The sequence below is a fragment of the Canis lupus genome, chromosome 28, assembly GCF_011100685.1.
Source record: "Canis lupus familiaris isolate Mischka breed German Shepherd chromosome 28, alternate assembly UU_Cfam_GSD_1.0, whole genome shotgun sequence".
In the NCBI taxonomy this organism is placed as follows: Eukaryota; Metazoa; Chordata; class Mammalia; order Carnivora; family Canidae; genus Canis; species Canis lupus.
Window position 1 is genome coordinate 35407271 of NC_049249.1, and position 13907 is coordinate 35421177.

The 13907-nt window shown below is 45.0% G+C and overlaps 1 protein-coding gene across 1 annotated transcript in view; it reads right to left on the bottom strand.

Moving 5' to 3' along the window:
- The window catches only part of DHX32 (DEAH-box helicase 32 (putative)), a 51214-nt gene extending 45161 nt beyond the window's left edge, over positions 1 to 6053 (bottom strand). Inside the window, exon 1 of the mRNA XM_038579075.1 lies at positions 5929 to 6053. The gene's annotated coding sequence lies outside the window, so the exon portion shown is untranslated. The remainder of the gene's footprint in view (positions 1 to 5928) is intronic.
- Between the last annotated feature and the right edge of the window lie 7854 nt (positions 6054 to 13907).

The following is a 13907-nucleotide window of genomic DNA, read 5'->3' on the forward strand; positions in this document are numbered from 1 at the left end:
CAGATCACACTTCGAGAAACATGGTTCTCTACTGCTCCTAGAGTTGGGCTGATAGCAATAATGGTAATGATGATAATTTACCAATTAGCCTTTATAGAGTGTGCTTATTGGGTGCCAGATGCTCTATGTGCTTAAACACTTTGTATGGATTATTTCATTTAAACTCTTAAAGACCCCATGAGGGTTTACTTTATTATTTCCATTTTTCAAATGAGGAAATTTAAGCCTTCAGAGGTTTAGTTAATTTATCCAGCTTCTAATAGCTCGTCTCTGGGAGAGCAGGTGCTTGAAGTCAAGTGGTCTGATCTCAGCTTAACCCTAGTTAAGTGTACAGTATATGCCTAACCACACTGTACCATACTGCTTCCTGACTGCATAAAAGAACAAGGGCTCATGTTGAGCTGTGGGCTGAAGGAATACTTGATGCTATGTGAGATGTCAGGCAGAGTGGTCTGGAAGAAATACTACAGAACAAAACAAATGTAGTTCTCTTATGGAAAGAAAAACATTGAAAATTTTTGAAAAACATGGTTGTGATCACCCATGCGGCATTACAGTCAAATATTTAATATGTAAACTTTATCTCCAAGGCATGTTATACTCGAATTGAAACAATGGGCTTGTGATTACTAGGATTTTTAGAAGGTTACCCTATTGCTTGCTTTTAATTGGCTCAGAGCTCCCCAAAGCACATTCTATTTGGCTTCTAGTATCTACTTAAAACCTTTCTTGAACAAGATAAAAGTTCAGTTCAGAATTCACTAAAAAAAAATCTGGGATGCCTGGGTGGCTCAGTGGTTGAGCATCTGCCTTGGGCGCAGGGCGTGATCCTGGGGTCCAGGGATGGAGTCCCACAATGAGCTCTCTGCAGGGAGCCTGCTTCTCCCTCTGCCTGTGTCTGTCTCTCTCTGTGTCTTTCATGAATAAATAAATCTTTTTTTTTTTTTTTATAAATCTTATCTCCAGACTTCTAACAAGTGACTTTGTTTTGATTTAATTAGCTGGCAAATTAAATTAGCTGGCTTTTAAAAAACCCTCAAATTAAAAAAAAAAGATCCACTTTTAACTCAATTTGGTTCATATTAAATGCAGCTAAAATAACCAATCCTGCACAATTAATTTAAGAATACTATTTTCCACTGGTAATTTAAATTTTTGTAGACTTATATACAGAAAGATCTCCTGATCATTTTGCAGTAACTTTAATAACACAATAATAGATTGATAAACTATGTTGCACATTCTATGGCAAGTGGAAGAAAATTTAATTTTAGGGAATGCCAATGCACGAACCCCTCAAAAGCAGGGATTCTGCTTTATTAAACTTTCCAGATTTTAAAAAAAAATTTGATTTATTCATGAGAGACACACACAGAGAGGCAGCAACACAGACAGAGGGAGAAGCAGCCTCCATGTGGGGAGCCTGATGTGGGACTCGATCTCAGGACCCTGGGATCACGCCTCGAGCTGAAGGCAGACGCTCAACCCCTGAGTCACCCAGGTGTCCCAATCTTTCCAGATTTGGGGCTTACTTTTTTCGCCTCTTCTTATTAGTCTCCCTGGGTTCATCCACCCCACCCAACTCCTTGTGACAAATAACTGTGTACCCTCGGGGTCCTAGCCTTGACCTGCTGCTTGACTCTCTTCTCATTCCACATAATCTCCCTGGAGAAAATCATTCATATTTTAACTCCAATTTCTGAATGCTTAATCTCAATTTCTACCTTCGTCTCAGACTTCTTTCTTTAGTTCCTGACCCACACATCCAACCATTACTTAAGGGAAATCCCAATTTAGACAGGCATTTCAAATGAACTACATTCATCACGTATGCATTTCTCATGCTTCCTAAGAAGAAAAAGACTTCTTTCCTTCTCTTGTGTTCTAGATTTTGATAACTAACACAACTGTTCCCCCATCACCTGGGTGGCATCCCTGGCTTCTCCCTCCTCCTCCCCACCTACAACACCAAGACCTTGCTTGGACCCTCTCAGAGGCCCCTCATTCCATTCCTGTTCACTGCCCTCCCAACCACCACACTTATTTTTTTCATTTCTTCATGGAATTACTACAAAATCTCCAGTTTGGTTTTTCTGCCTCTAGTTTTGGCTCTCCACCAATCCGTCATTCACATGCTGCCAGTGATCCCTTTCAAAAGGAGAACCGATCACGTCACTGACCCAAATCCTTCTCATTACCTTCAAGATACAAATCTCACTCCTTTTAGTTCTTTCTGATTTAATGCATATCTGCCTCTCAGCTTCATTTCCTTCTATGCTCTTTTAAGAAGTTCCCTCCACTCCAGCCACAATGGAACTTCTGCTCAGAGCTGTACTCTCGTGCCCCGTGCCTTTGCCCGCGAAGCCCTCACACACTCCATCTAGTCATTTCCTATTCCCTTTATGAAGAGCAACCTCCAGGAAGTGCCTAATACATTAAGGATGCTCAATAATAAGTGTTTGCTGTATGCCGGCAATAACAACTATTTACATTTAAGAAGTTCTTTCCAATATACAAGATACTTTCACTTATATCTATAATCACATTTAATTGATTTTGATTTTCACAACTTGACTGTTGGACAATCATTGAAGATCTTATTATTCTCAGTTACCAATGAGGAAATAATAGCTCTTGGGTTTCCAAAGTGGCATAGCTAGAAATTAAGGCAATCATCTGTGACTAAGGGCTTGTCCTCTTTCTATTATTATCGTACTGAAAACCCACTATGAGCTAAAAGGAGTACTGGACTTGGATCCTAAAATATTTAATTTAATCAGAGGCACAGACCCATCCATGCACATAAAATGGAAGAAAACTCTACAAGAAAGCAGAGTACAGGGCTAGGTGCCAAACTGGGTAGTGCTCCAGTAGAAGTGCATTTTGTGGGCATCAACCTAATCCTGGAAGACTTTCCAGATGCGGGGGCAGCAGCATGGTCCTGCAGCCCAATTATACGAAGAATGAGTAAAACGCTGAAAGAGCATTCCTCTACTCCAACGATTTGAGTGCAGACCAATACAGATCCAGACGACAAAGAGGAAACAAGTTAGAAATGGAAATTTGTTTTCTACCTTGACTGAATTTCTTATAAGTTTCCGAAAGTAGCAGAGAAAAAGAGAAAAAAGTACCCTCACGCTGGCAAAACAAAAAGCAAACAGAAGTCCAGTAACGAAAAGGAAAACTTCCTCTGACTTATAATAGTAAGGCTAGGAAACAGTGCAGTCATTTGCTTGTCTTTTTTTTTTTTAAAGTCATCCTACTTCATTAAATAATGATAGCTTTCTACCACAATTATTTTTACCTTGACTTCTGATGTAGCTAAGAGATTTAAGTAAGAAAAAGGCTACATCTGTTTCTTCATTGCTACTTTATTCCCTGGTGATAGTGTTCTGGTTTGCTACATTTAGTTAAGTATCAGCAAAGTAAATAATGTAACTATTCTAATTTGATGAGCTTGGAAACTTCTTCAAAAGTCAGGACTTTTGTTTTTTTACCTGACCGCCAATAACATCCTGAACCTGCCAATGGAAAGAAATAGAAAACACATGGTGGGAAATCCCCACAAGGGGCAACATCAAGACCTTTGCCATTCTTCTTCTCAACCCCTACCCCATTAGCAACTTTGTGACCTTAGGATAGTTCCTCTAAAAATAAAGTGTATCTGTTTATCTAAAGCAATTTCTCTGACCCTCTTCTCACTCAAGCAACAGACAAGTACAAGTACACAGGGCCAGCTGCTGGAGGGGGAAAGAGAAATTGAATGTTGTCCTTAAACATTTTAGTACCCTTTCCTCCCCCCTTCCACCCCTCAGTCATTTGTTCCATCAACACACTATCCCCTAAAATCAAGTGTTGCTTTTCACAGTTGCCATTACCTACTGCCTGAAATATTTCAGTGCAAGACTTCCTCAATGTCAAGTTCATAGCTACCGATAAAATCATTCTTCTACAGCAAGTATAAAGTACCAACACACATCTCCACTTTTCCAACCTTAAAATCTGCACAAATTCTCCAGTCCTCGTTACTTCAGCATGGAGATCTACAATGTTGTTCTTCTTCTTCTTCTCTCTCTCTCTCTTTTTTTTTTTTTTAAGATTTTATTTATTCATGAGAGAGAGAGAGAGGTAGAGACACAGGCAGAGGGAGAAGCAGGAGCTGGATATGGGACTTGATCCTGGACCCTGGGATCACAACCCTGAGCCAAAGATAGAGGATCAACCACTGAGCAACCCAGGCATCCCTCCTTGTTCTTTTTAAAATACAAATGCCGAATCCTGTACTATTTGAGAAAATACAACCCTACTCTTGTGTTAACAAAGGCCAGGTTTTTATCACTAATTTGTCACTTCATGATATTAATAATGGGCACCACTACGTTTCTTGGATGAAAAGACCAATTCACGATTTTGCTAACGATGTGAAAACTAGAGTTTGAAAACGCGGTACTACAGGAGTGCTGTTGATCTTAGATGTCGTTTGTCTAAAAATGCATCCCCTGGCCCTAAGCTTCGGGAACAGGTAATTAAAATGCCATGGAGGGTTTACTTTCCGATCTGAATTTATCACATCAATATTCTAGCTTATGAATCGTAGGTTCTGTATACATCACACCGAGTGTCAATATCCACACATAAACCTTCTTGCTTTGACAATTAATCTCAAAAAGGCCCCACAGAGTCCCAGCCGGGAAGCCCAGTTTGGTGAAACATAACAAATGTCCGTTTCCATCACGGAATATATGCTTCTCGGGTTCAATTAACCTCTGAACGGTTCTCCTTCTAAGAGGAAAGTAATTTTCCTTGGTGTCCCTGTCATCTGTGGGCTGGAAATCTCTCTGGTGGCAAAGAATGAGCGATCGCTTACACGACCCAAGGAGGGCTCTTCTCTCCATTTCCCCCAAGTGCTGTCTGGGGCCGCAGGAAGAACTGATGGAGGAGCCATAATCTCCAGACACGAGCACTGAATCAATCATGCGGCTTCCACCCGCCTGCTCTTTCCTCCCCAATCTTCTCTCTCCTCCATTTTTCTTTCCTCCTCGAGGCTCGTCTTTCTCAATCCAGGACTCTGTCGGCTGTTTGCATGTTTATCACCCACCAGGCACAGTCTCCCGTGGTCCTCCAAGATTCCTTAAAAGCACCACCTGGGGGGATCCCTGGGGGGGGGGGGGGTAGTGGCTCAGCGGTTTGGCGCCTGCCCTGGGCCCAGGGCGTGACCCTGGAGACCTGGGATCGAGTCCTGCACCGGGCTCCCTGCATGGAGCCTGCTTCTCCCTCTGCCTGTGTCTCTGCCTCTCTCTCTCTGTCTCTCATGCATAAATAAAATCTTAAAAAAAAAAAAAAATGAGAGCACCACCCGGCACCGGCACCGGTATCTCAAGAGCCATTAGGATACTATTGTGTGGGACAATGTTACATTTGTTGAACGGCCCTGCAAAGTTTCGATACAAAATAACGTGGGTGGACTCCCCAGCTCCACCAAAAACGCGGAGGCTTGATGCAAACGAAACACACACACACACACACACACACACACACACACACACGCGCGCCCGCACGCACACCCCTCCCACCCCCCATCCACCCGGAAAGGCCCAACCCAGGCCGCTGCCTGAAACGGGATCCCGGGGATGACAGTGCAGCGCGGGGCCACGCAGCGCTCGCGGGTTCGGGGCTCCGGAGGCCCAGGTGCCCCGGGGCCGCCGACCGAGGGCTCCCGGGGGCACCTCCCCGGCCCGGCCGCCGCCCCGGCTGCCAGGAAGGGCCCGCGGGCTCCGGGAGGCGGGGCGGCCTCCGCCCGGCTGTCCCGGGGGTCGGGGCGGGGCGGGGCGGGGTCGTGCGGGGCCAGCGGGCGGGGGGGGCCCCCCAGGCGGCCGCAACAGGTGCGCCGCCCCCCGTCCCCCCTCGCGCCGCCCGGCCGGCCTTTACCTGCAGCGGCGGCTCCCGAGTCCGGGGAGGGAGGGAGGCCCGCGCTTCCCCGCGGGGCAGGCCGAGCTCGCCGGACGCACCGACCGACCGACCGACGGACGCCCGCGGGCGGCGACCGCGGCCGCGCAGGCCCCCGCCCCGGAGGCCCGGGCGCTGGCCCCGCTGGGGGCGCAAGGGCTGCGGGGGAGGCCCGAACGCCCGGCGGGGCTCAGGGGGCAGCGTCTGCAGCCGACGACCCGGCCGCCACCCTCGCTCGGTGGCCCCGCAGGCGCGCGGGCCCTCGCGCTCGCCCGCGTTTCCTCGCGGCTTTTGGTCCCTCCCTCTCGCCGTCCTCCTGGCCCCGCCCCCGCGCCCCCGGTTGTCAAGGCAACCCGGGCGACGCCAGCCGCGGAGCAGAGGCGTTAGGAGGGGCGGCGGCGGCGGCGGCGGCGGGGGCTCGGCCCTTGGGGCCCGGGAGCTGCTGACCATGGAGCCCCACAGTAAGGGGGCCGGGCGGGGCGGGCCGGGGCCTCCGGGAACCGGGGTGGGTGCCCGCGCGCGGCCCGCAGGCGTTAACGCTTGTAACGCGGAAACACGGTGCCCCCCCCGCCCCCGCCGCGCGTGTCGGGTCGGGTCGCGAGGGCAGAGGGGGTCCGCTGGGAGCCGGGGGGGGGGGGGGGGGCGGGGGCGCGAGAGCTCGGAGTGTGGACGGGAGGCGGCAGCGCCCCCGCCCGGTTCCTCCCTGGAATTACCGGGTATTGTCGCCACCGCTCAGGTCGTCCAGGTCATGGTAGTTTTTAGTTCATTCATTCATTGTATTTTTCCTTTATTTTTTTTTTACTGGAGTTCAATTTGCCAACATATAGCATAACACCCAGTGCTCATCCCACCAAGTGCCCCGCTCATGCCCATCACCCAGTCACCCCCACCCCACGCCCACCTCCCCTTCCACCACCCCTTGTTCACTTCCCAGAGTTAGGGGTCTCTCCTGTTCTGTCTCCCTCACTGATATTTTCATTCAGTTTCTCTCCTTTTAAGAACCGTCCTGCTCCTAGGAGTCAGCAGTTGAACCTGCCACGAGGGTGGGTCTTGCATTCACGAGAGAGACCCTGTCCAACCTCTCCCTCCCCCTCCCCTCCACCGTCTGTGGTTTAAAGGAGGAAAAACAAAACAAAACAAAAAGCAACAACTGAGCTGTGTCTAAGCCTGTTTGATTCATGGCTGGAGGTTCTACGAGGTGGGACACTACGAAAAACAAAATTATTTTCCTGTTTCCCACCTTGTTTGGCAAAACGTGGCCAGTCTGGAATCAAGAGATCCAATTGGAGCTCTATCTAAGTTAATGGGTCCCCGGCCTCCCAAGCCCCTCTAGGGCTGGAGAGCTCGGTCCTTCCTTTGCCAAGCTAATGTGTTATTGCTCCTTTTGTTCTTAAAATAAGAACAGTATTTCCCATAGTATTTCCCCAGTATTTCCCAAGACTAAACCTTTAGAGAAGGATGCAGTTTGACTCTCAAAACCAAGTCATCTTTTCTTGGGTCATTTCAGAGATGGAAGTACTCAGATCAAATCCATTCTCAGGGGGGAAATGCTGGCATTTTAAAAGGTCATTAGTTTCAAGCAAGACGGTTTTAAAGGTTTTGTCCCCCACCCCTTTCAACTCATTTGTTGATGAAAAACGTAAAAGGTGTGAGTTATCTATCATTTGCTTGAATTGAATTTATACACTATCCTGCCATTTGCATTTATAACTCTCAAGATTCTACATCACATCTAACTTGTCAAAAGAAACTAAACATAAGACAATACTAAAAGTTTTGTCTCCTGTCAAACTGATGCCAAGCTGTGTATGTTCTCTGTTTACGAAGAATGAGATGAAATATATCCTTTGGAAACAACTTTATTCCTTCCGATTTGTTGTTTAAATGCGTTAAGTATAAATTTCAGCCAATTCAGTGCTCACGGTCTTTATTCACTCCCTCATTCATAGTATCCATTGTGTTCCAGACACACTCTAGACAGCAGGGTGGCACGATGAGTAGGACACTGTTAGTTTGGGCCATCCCAGGAAAACCCTGCAGAGACTTGTTCAAGAACCACCCACACCTCCCTCAGGTCTGAGATTGGGAGAGAGGAGACAGATAGAAGGCTCCTGGGAGGAAGGAATAAGAGGCCTGCAAAATGACCCAGCAAAGAATAAGGGAAGGAGTTCCAGGCGGAGGGAACCCTGCAGTACATAGGTGCTGAGACCTGAAGTGCAGTGGGTTTGAGGCTCAAAGTAGATTAGTAAAGTTTTAGCTAATAAGACTTGAGGGTAGAGAGGAGTAGAAAAGACAGGTCTGGAAAAGTCAACAAGAGCCAGATCACAAAGGCTTGATAAAACTATGTAAGAAATGTATCAGGGGGTGTCTGGGTGGCTCAGTCAGTTAAGCATCCAACTCTTGATTTTAGCTCAGGTCATGATCTCAGGGTTGTGAGATGGAGCCCCACGATGGGCTCCATACTGGGCACTGAGCGTGTATAGTCTGCTTAAGGTTCTCTCTTTCTACCCCTCCCTCCCTGCTCCCTCTCTAAAAGAAAAGAGAAAAGGGAAGTATTATGTGTATGTATTATATGTTTATATCCCATCGCATTGAGTTTTGAAGTGGAAAATTTCTGTTAATTAATCCATGCCTGGGGTATAACTGTACGTTTATTCCTTTCACTATATTCTTAAATGCTTTTATCACTTTAATTTTAAGTTTTTTTTTTAATTTTTTTATTTATTTATGATAGTTACAGAGAGAGAGAGAGGCAGAGACACAGGCAGAGGGAGAAGCAGGCTCCATGCACCGGGAGCCCGACGTGGGATTCGATCCTGGGTCTCCAGGATTGCACCCTGGGCCAAAGGCAGGCACCAAACCGCTGCGCCACCCAGGGATCCCTATCAGTTTAATTTTAGATAATCCAAACAATCACCAGTTATCTTAGGAAGTTCTTTTTTTTTTTTTTTTTTTTAAGATTTTATTTTTAGGGATCCCTGGGTGGTGCAGCGGTTTGGCGCCTGCCTTTGGCCCAGGGCGTGATCCTGGAGACCCGGGATCGAATCCCACGTCGGGCTCCCGGTGCATGGAGCCTGCTTCTCCCTCTGCCTGTGTCTCTGCCTCTCTCTCTCTCTCTCTCTCTTTTTCTCTCTGTGACTATCATAAATAAATAAAAATAAAAAAATATTTAAAAATATTTTATTTTTAAGTAATCTCTACATCCAATATGGGACTCAAACTCACAACCCTGAGGTCAAATTCACATTGTCTACTGACTGAGCCAGCCAGGTGCCCCAGGAACTTCTTTCACAGTCCAATAAGCACCATTGGGATAAATATTTACTAAATCATTCACTGTTAGTAAATATTTGGAAGACACTTAAAACATTAAATGATTTTTTAGGTCCCTTTTAACTTCAAAATTCATATCCAACCTTCAAAATTAAGATTTTCCCTGAAACTCACATTATTTAATTCTCTCAAAAATATTGGAGAGCACTATATAGAGGGTATTAACAAGTATTATAATTATAACTACAATTATACTGTAACCGATATTATATTAACAATATATTGTGATACAATATTATCCAACGCATTTTAAACCTGGTGTTTACACGGCACCGTTTGTCATGACGGGTTTCAAAGAACATTTTACAACCGTGGTGGCACATAGCATCAGTGAATTGATTGAAAGGAAGAATTCTTCTTGATGAAGGATCCTTTAAGGATAAGATATACACCAAAGGACAACACCGAGGACCCGCTAGAGTCAGCCTTATCCATTCTGTTTCCACACACTTAGGTTTCTATTACTTTTAGAAATGACCTTTATTAACAGAGTCATTAAAATCCAATAAACATAAACTCCTCAGGCCCCAAAGAAGGATCATACTCTGGCTATAGGCAGAGGAGGACAGGGGCTACCACTATTTTACAGAATCATAATAAATCAATGAGCCAAGAAATGACTCCCCAGGGAAAGGGCAAATTAAGTAAATTCACAACCTCAGGCCATTCAGAGTGGTTTTGGCTCAGCTCTCAGCTTTATTATTTTTTTCCTAAACTAACTACACTGTAGGCAAGATAACCCACGTATGAAATAACATGGAAAATCTACATCAAATTCTTTTTTTTTTGTTTTGTTTTGGTTTTGGTTTTGGTCTTGTTTTTAGAAAATATTTAAGTTCAACAGTACTGTCTCTTCCCTAATTTCTTAGTGACTGACAATGCCAAGGGGTAGCTTTGGGGGTCTTTCTTTACCCTCCCTCTCATGATCTTTCCTAGCCCACCAAATCCCCTAAGCAGACACACAATCTGAGTCTAAAAACTGTATTTATCACATGCAACATCGAGATAAGCCCCCAGTTCTGCATTAGAACCCCCTACTGCTGTCTACTCCCTATATAAAAATCTGGGTCTAGTTTAGGCCGGGCAGCAGTTGACTGCTATATACCTGCCCTTAGAAAGAAATGCCAAATGGGGATCCAAGTTGCTCCAATGACTAAGAGAATGAGGCATTCACTTAAAGGGCTGAAGCCTTTCTGCAAGCCTGTTTTTCTACTCATTTTTCCAGCTTTGATAGGATTACAACACCTCCCCAGTTATTCCAGCTGGAAATCAAAGAGTCATCCTTCACTCCTTCCTTCCACGCCCTACTCCTTGTACCATCCTGCCCACCAGAATGCCTGTTTACTCCACCTTCAAAATATGCCTCAAATGTGCAACCTTATTCCTACTGTCATCAGTGGGACCCCAAGCCACACCGTCTTGCTTAAGCCATGATCGGAGGCTCTCCTGATTTCTACAGTTCCTCTCTCCTGCCCCATCTGTGCTCCACCTGGAAGTCAGAGTGACCTTTTCAAAATAACATTTGACATCATGTCACTCCCCTGCCAAAAACCCTCCAGGGTTCTTATAATGATCTAGTTGCCTCTTCAGGCTTATCAGGGGTATGATCTTAGATAATTATGCTTCAAGTGTATGGGTCTTTTAGTCCCTTCACCAAGCTCCTTTAAGGACGGTAAGTCTGCACCAGCTTTTTCCCTCCTGTTCTGACGGATCTGACTCAATATCCTCTGGTCTTAGTTTCAAGGTCCCCTCTTCATTGAATCCTTCTCTTCAATCCTAAAGTAGGTAGTGCCCCCCTTCCTCATGTGATTCCTGCCTTTGTGTTTTTCTCTTCCTAGCAATGATAATTCGAAATTCGTTGTTAATTTAAAAAAAAAAATCTGTTTTCTCCACCAGATTGTAGGATTGTTTTAAAGGGCTCAGTCTGTCATTCTGGTCCCAGTGCCTGACATGAAGTAAGCCCTGAACTAGCATCTACGGAATGGATGGCAATGCTGCTAACAGCTGAATGCCTCATCTGATTTTATTTCCTTAAGAATGGGATGTAGTTAAAAATGAAAAGCCATTTTACTCTATGACAGGAAGGGCTTTGCACCAGTGAAATCTAAAGTGCCTCTTGTGTAGGATGCTTCAGGTAATGTTCATTTAACTCAGGTGCTTATAAAAGTTAGCTTGATTACAAACACAGCATTCCTTTTTGCTAGCCTAAATGAGATGTTTTCAGAATCTCATTTTATTCAATAAAATTAAGGAACTAGGCAAGTAATCTTATTTTTGAGACAAAAGACTCACCAGAATCATACATAGACCCGACAAAATCATTGCACTACAATCGGCTGCTTGTGTGTTAATTGCCTGGTAAGAGTTTGAGAAGTAAATAGGTAAGCCCAAGAATGTCTTAAAAAAATCTGGTTAACAGTTTCTTCTGAAGTAGTCTTAGCCCCTAAAGAATATTAATTCTATTAACTAGGCTTTAATTGAAGTGATATCATTAAGAAATAAATGCTTATATGAATCAAGTTCAAAATTAAAAAAAATTTTTCGAAGCAACATCTTTTAAATAGCCATCGTTTCAAATTCCCATCAAAATAGTAAAATTCATTGCAATCCTGACCTCTGGATGTTCAGCCAGCCCCGAAAAGGGGCAAAACGACTTGATGATCGCAGCTTTGTGTCACCAGAAGATCACGTTCACCTCAGCATCATTCCCAGACCAAGTCTATTCCTGGTAACTTGGATTTTACCTCTTGACAGGGTAAAGGAAGCACTGTTAGGACTTGCCTCCACCCCGTCACACCCAGGAGTTGAGCTAGCCAACCAGATTAAAGGAGGGGTTTGTGCAAACCAGCATCATCCAAGAATGGCCTGAATGACTCATTAAGTACACAAGGTGGTGTTAATTCATTAACAAGTAAACAACTCATATTGCAAGAAATGTTCTTGCATTTCTGCACTCACAGGGCTGGCTGGCAAGCCAGGGGCAAAGATGCTTCTCCTCAGGATCCTCCAGCCTGCATCCTGGGGGCATTTGCCTCCTGGGAGGCAGAAGGAAGGGAGGGGGCATCCCTTTCTCTTAGACCCCATGTGCCAGTTCTGTTAGCTGTGCCTTACCTTCTTCCGGGTTGTCAGGGATCCTTCTCTGGCCTTGTCGTCTTGGGGGTGTCCTCTCATCCTCAGACTCTCCTGCCTTCGTGTCTTGGTCCAAAATGCACTCACTGCCCATCCACCTGTCTATTCTTTAAAACAAGTTTCAGACATCACTGTCTCTTAGAAACTTTGCTACCTACCATCCCCCAACCCAAATCAGAGTTACTTTCTCCCTCCTAGGTACTGTCTGCATTTTATTAATACCTTTATTATTCTAACAGTTTGTAATCAAGATATCTATCTGTTCAACTCTTTCATTAGAAGTTAACTTGAGAGGCACCTGGGTGGCTCAGTTGGTTGAGCATCTGCCTTCAGCTCATATCATGATCTCAAGGTCCTGGGATTGAACCCCGCATTGGGCTCCCTGTTCAGTGGGGGCCTGCTTCTCCCTCTCCCCTCTCCCCTCTCCTTGCTCATGCTCCCATGCTCTCTCTCTCACACTCTGTCTCTCTTTCTCTCTCTAAGGTGGACAAATAGAGTCTTAAAAAAGAAAGTTAACTTGAAATGGATTAAGAGTTTAAACATAAGATCTGAAATTTTAAAACTCCTGGAAGAAAAACATAGGGTAAAACCTCCTTGACACTGGTCTTGGCCATGATTTCTTTGAGATGACACTAAAAACACAAATAACAAACACAACATCAACAAGTGGGGCTACATCAAACCAAAAAGCTTCTGTACAGTGAAAGAAACAACAAAATAAAAAGGCAATCTCAGATGAGAGAAAATATTTACAAGCCATCTATCTGATAAGGGGTTAATATCCAAAATATATAAGGAACTCAATATTACTCAATAGCAATAATAGTAATAATCCAATTAAAAATGAGTAGAGGACCTATATAGACATTTTCCCAAAGAAGTCACAGATATGCTTTGCTTTTCAAAAGTTTACCCTACTTGGCTTTGATGGCAGACCTACATAGGTACCTGTTTTTTCTAATCAAAAATAGAGTTGGGGTGCCTCGGTGGCTCAGTCAGTTAAGCCTCCGACTCATGGTTTCAGCTCCAAGTCATGATCTCTGGATCTTGAGATCAAACCCTTTGTTGGGCTCCATGCACTGCACGGAGTCTGCTTGTTCCTCTACTCCTCCCACTGCGTTCTCTCTCTAATAAATGAAATAAAATCTTAAAAAAAAATAGCATTCATCAAGATTTTGCAGAGAGCCCTTACAGGGGCAGCATGCACCGCAAGTGGGAAGAGTAGCGCTGTCAAGTGCCTTCCTGGGAACCACACTCCACATCTTTGCATCCAGCCACCAGAGCTCTGAGCGGGCTGTAAGCACCTGTGCCTCGTCTTGATTTATTTTGTTTATCTGTTAGCAGGATGTGTCCTAAGGTACCAGAAAAGCCCAAGAGAGGTTGTTTTTTGGATCTGAGAATGCTAAAAACAGTTTTCCATGTAAATTAATGGGTAATTGCTGCTTCTCTACACCACTTCAGCTTGTGATAGTTTTCTTAAGGATGTTCTACTTCCAGAT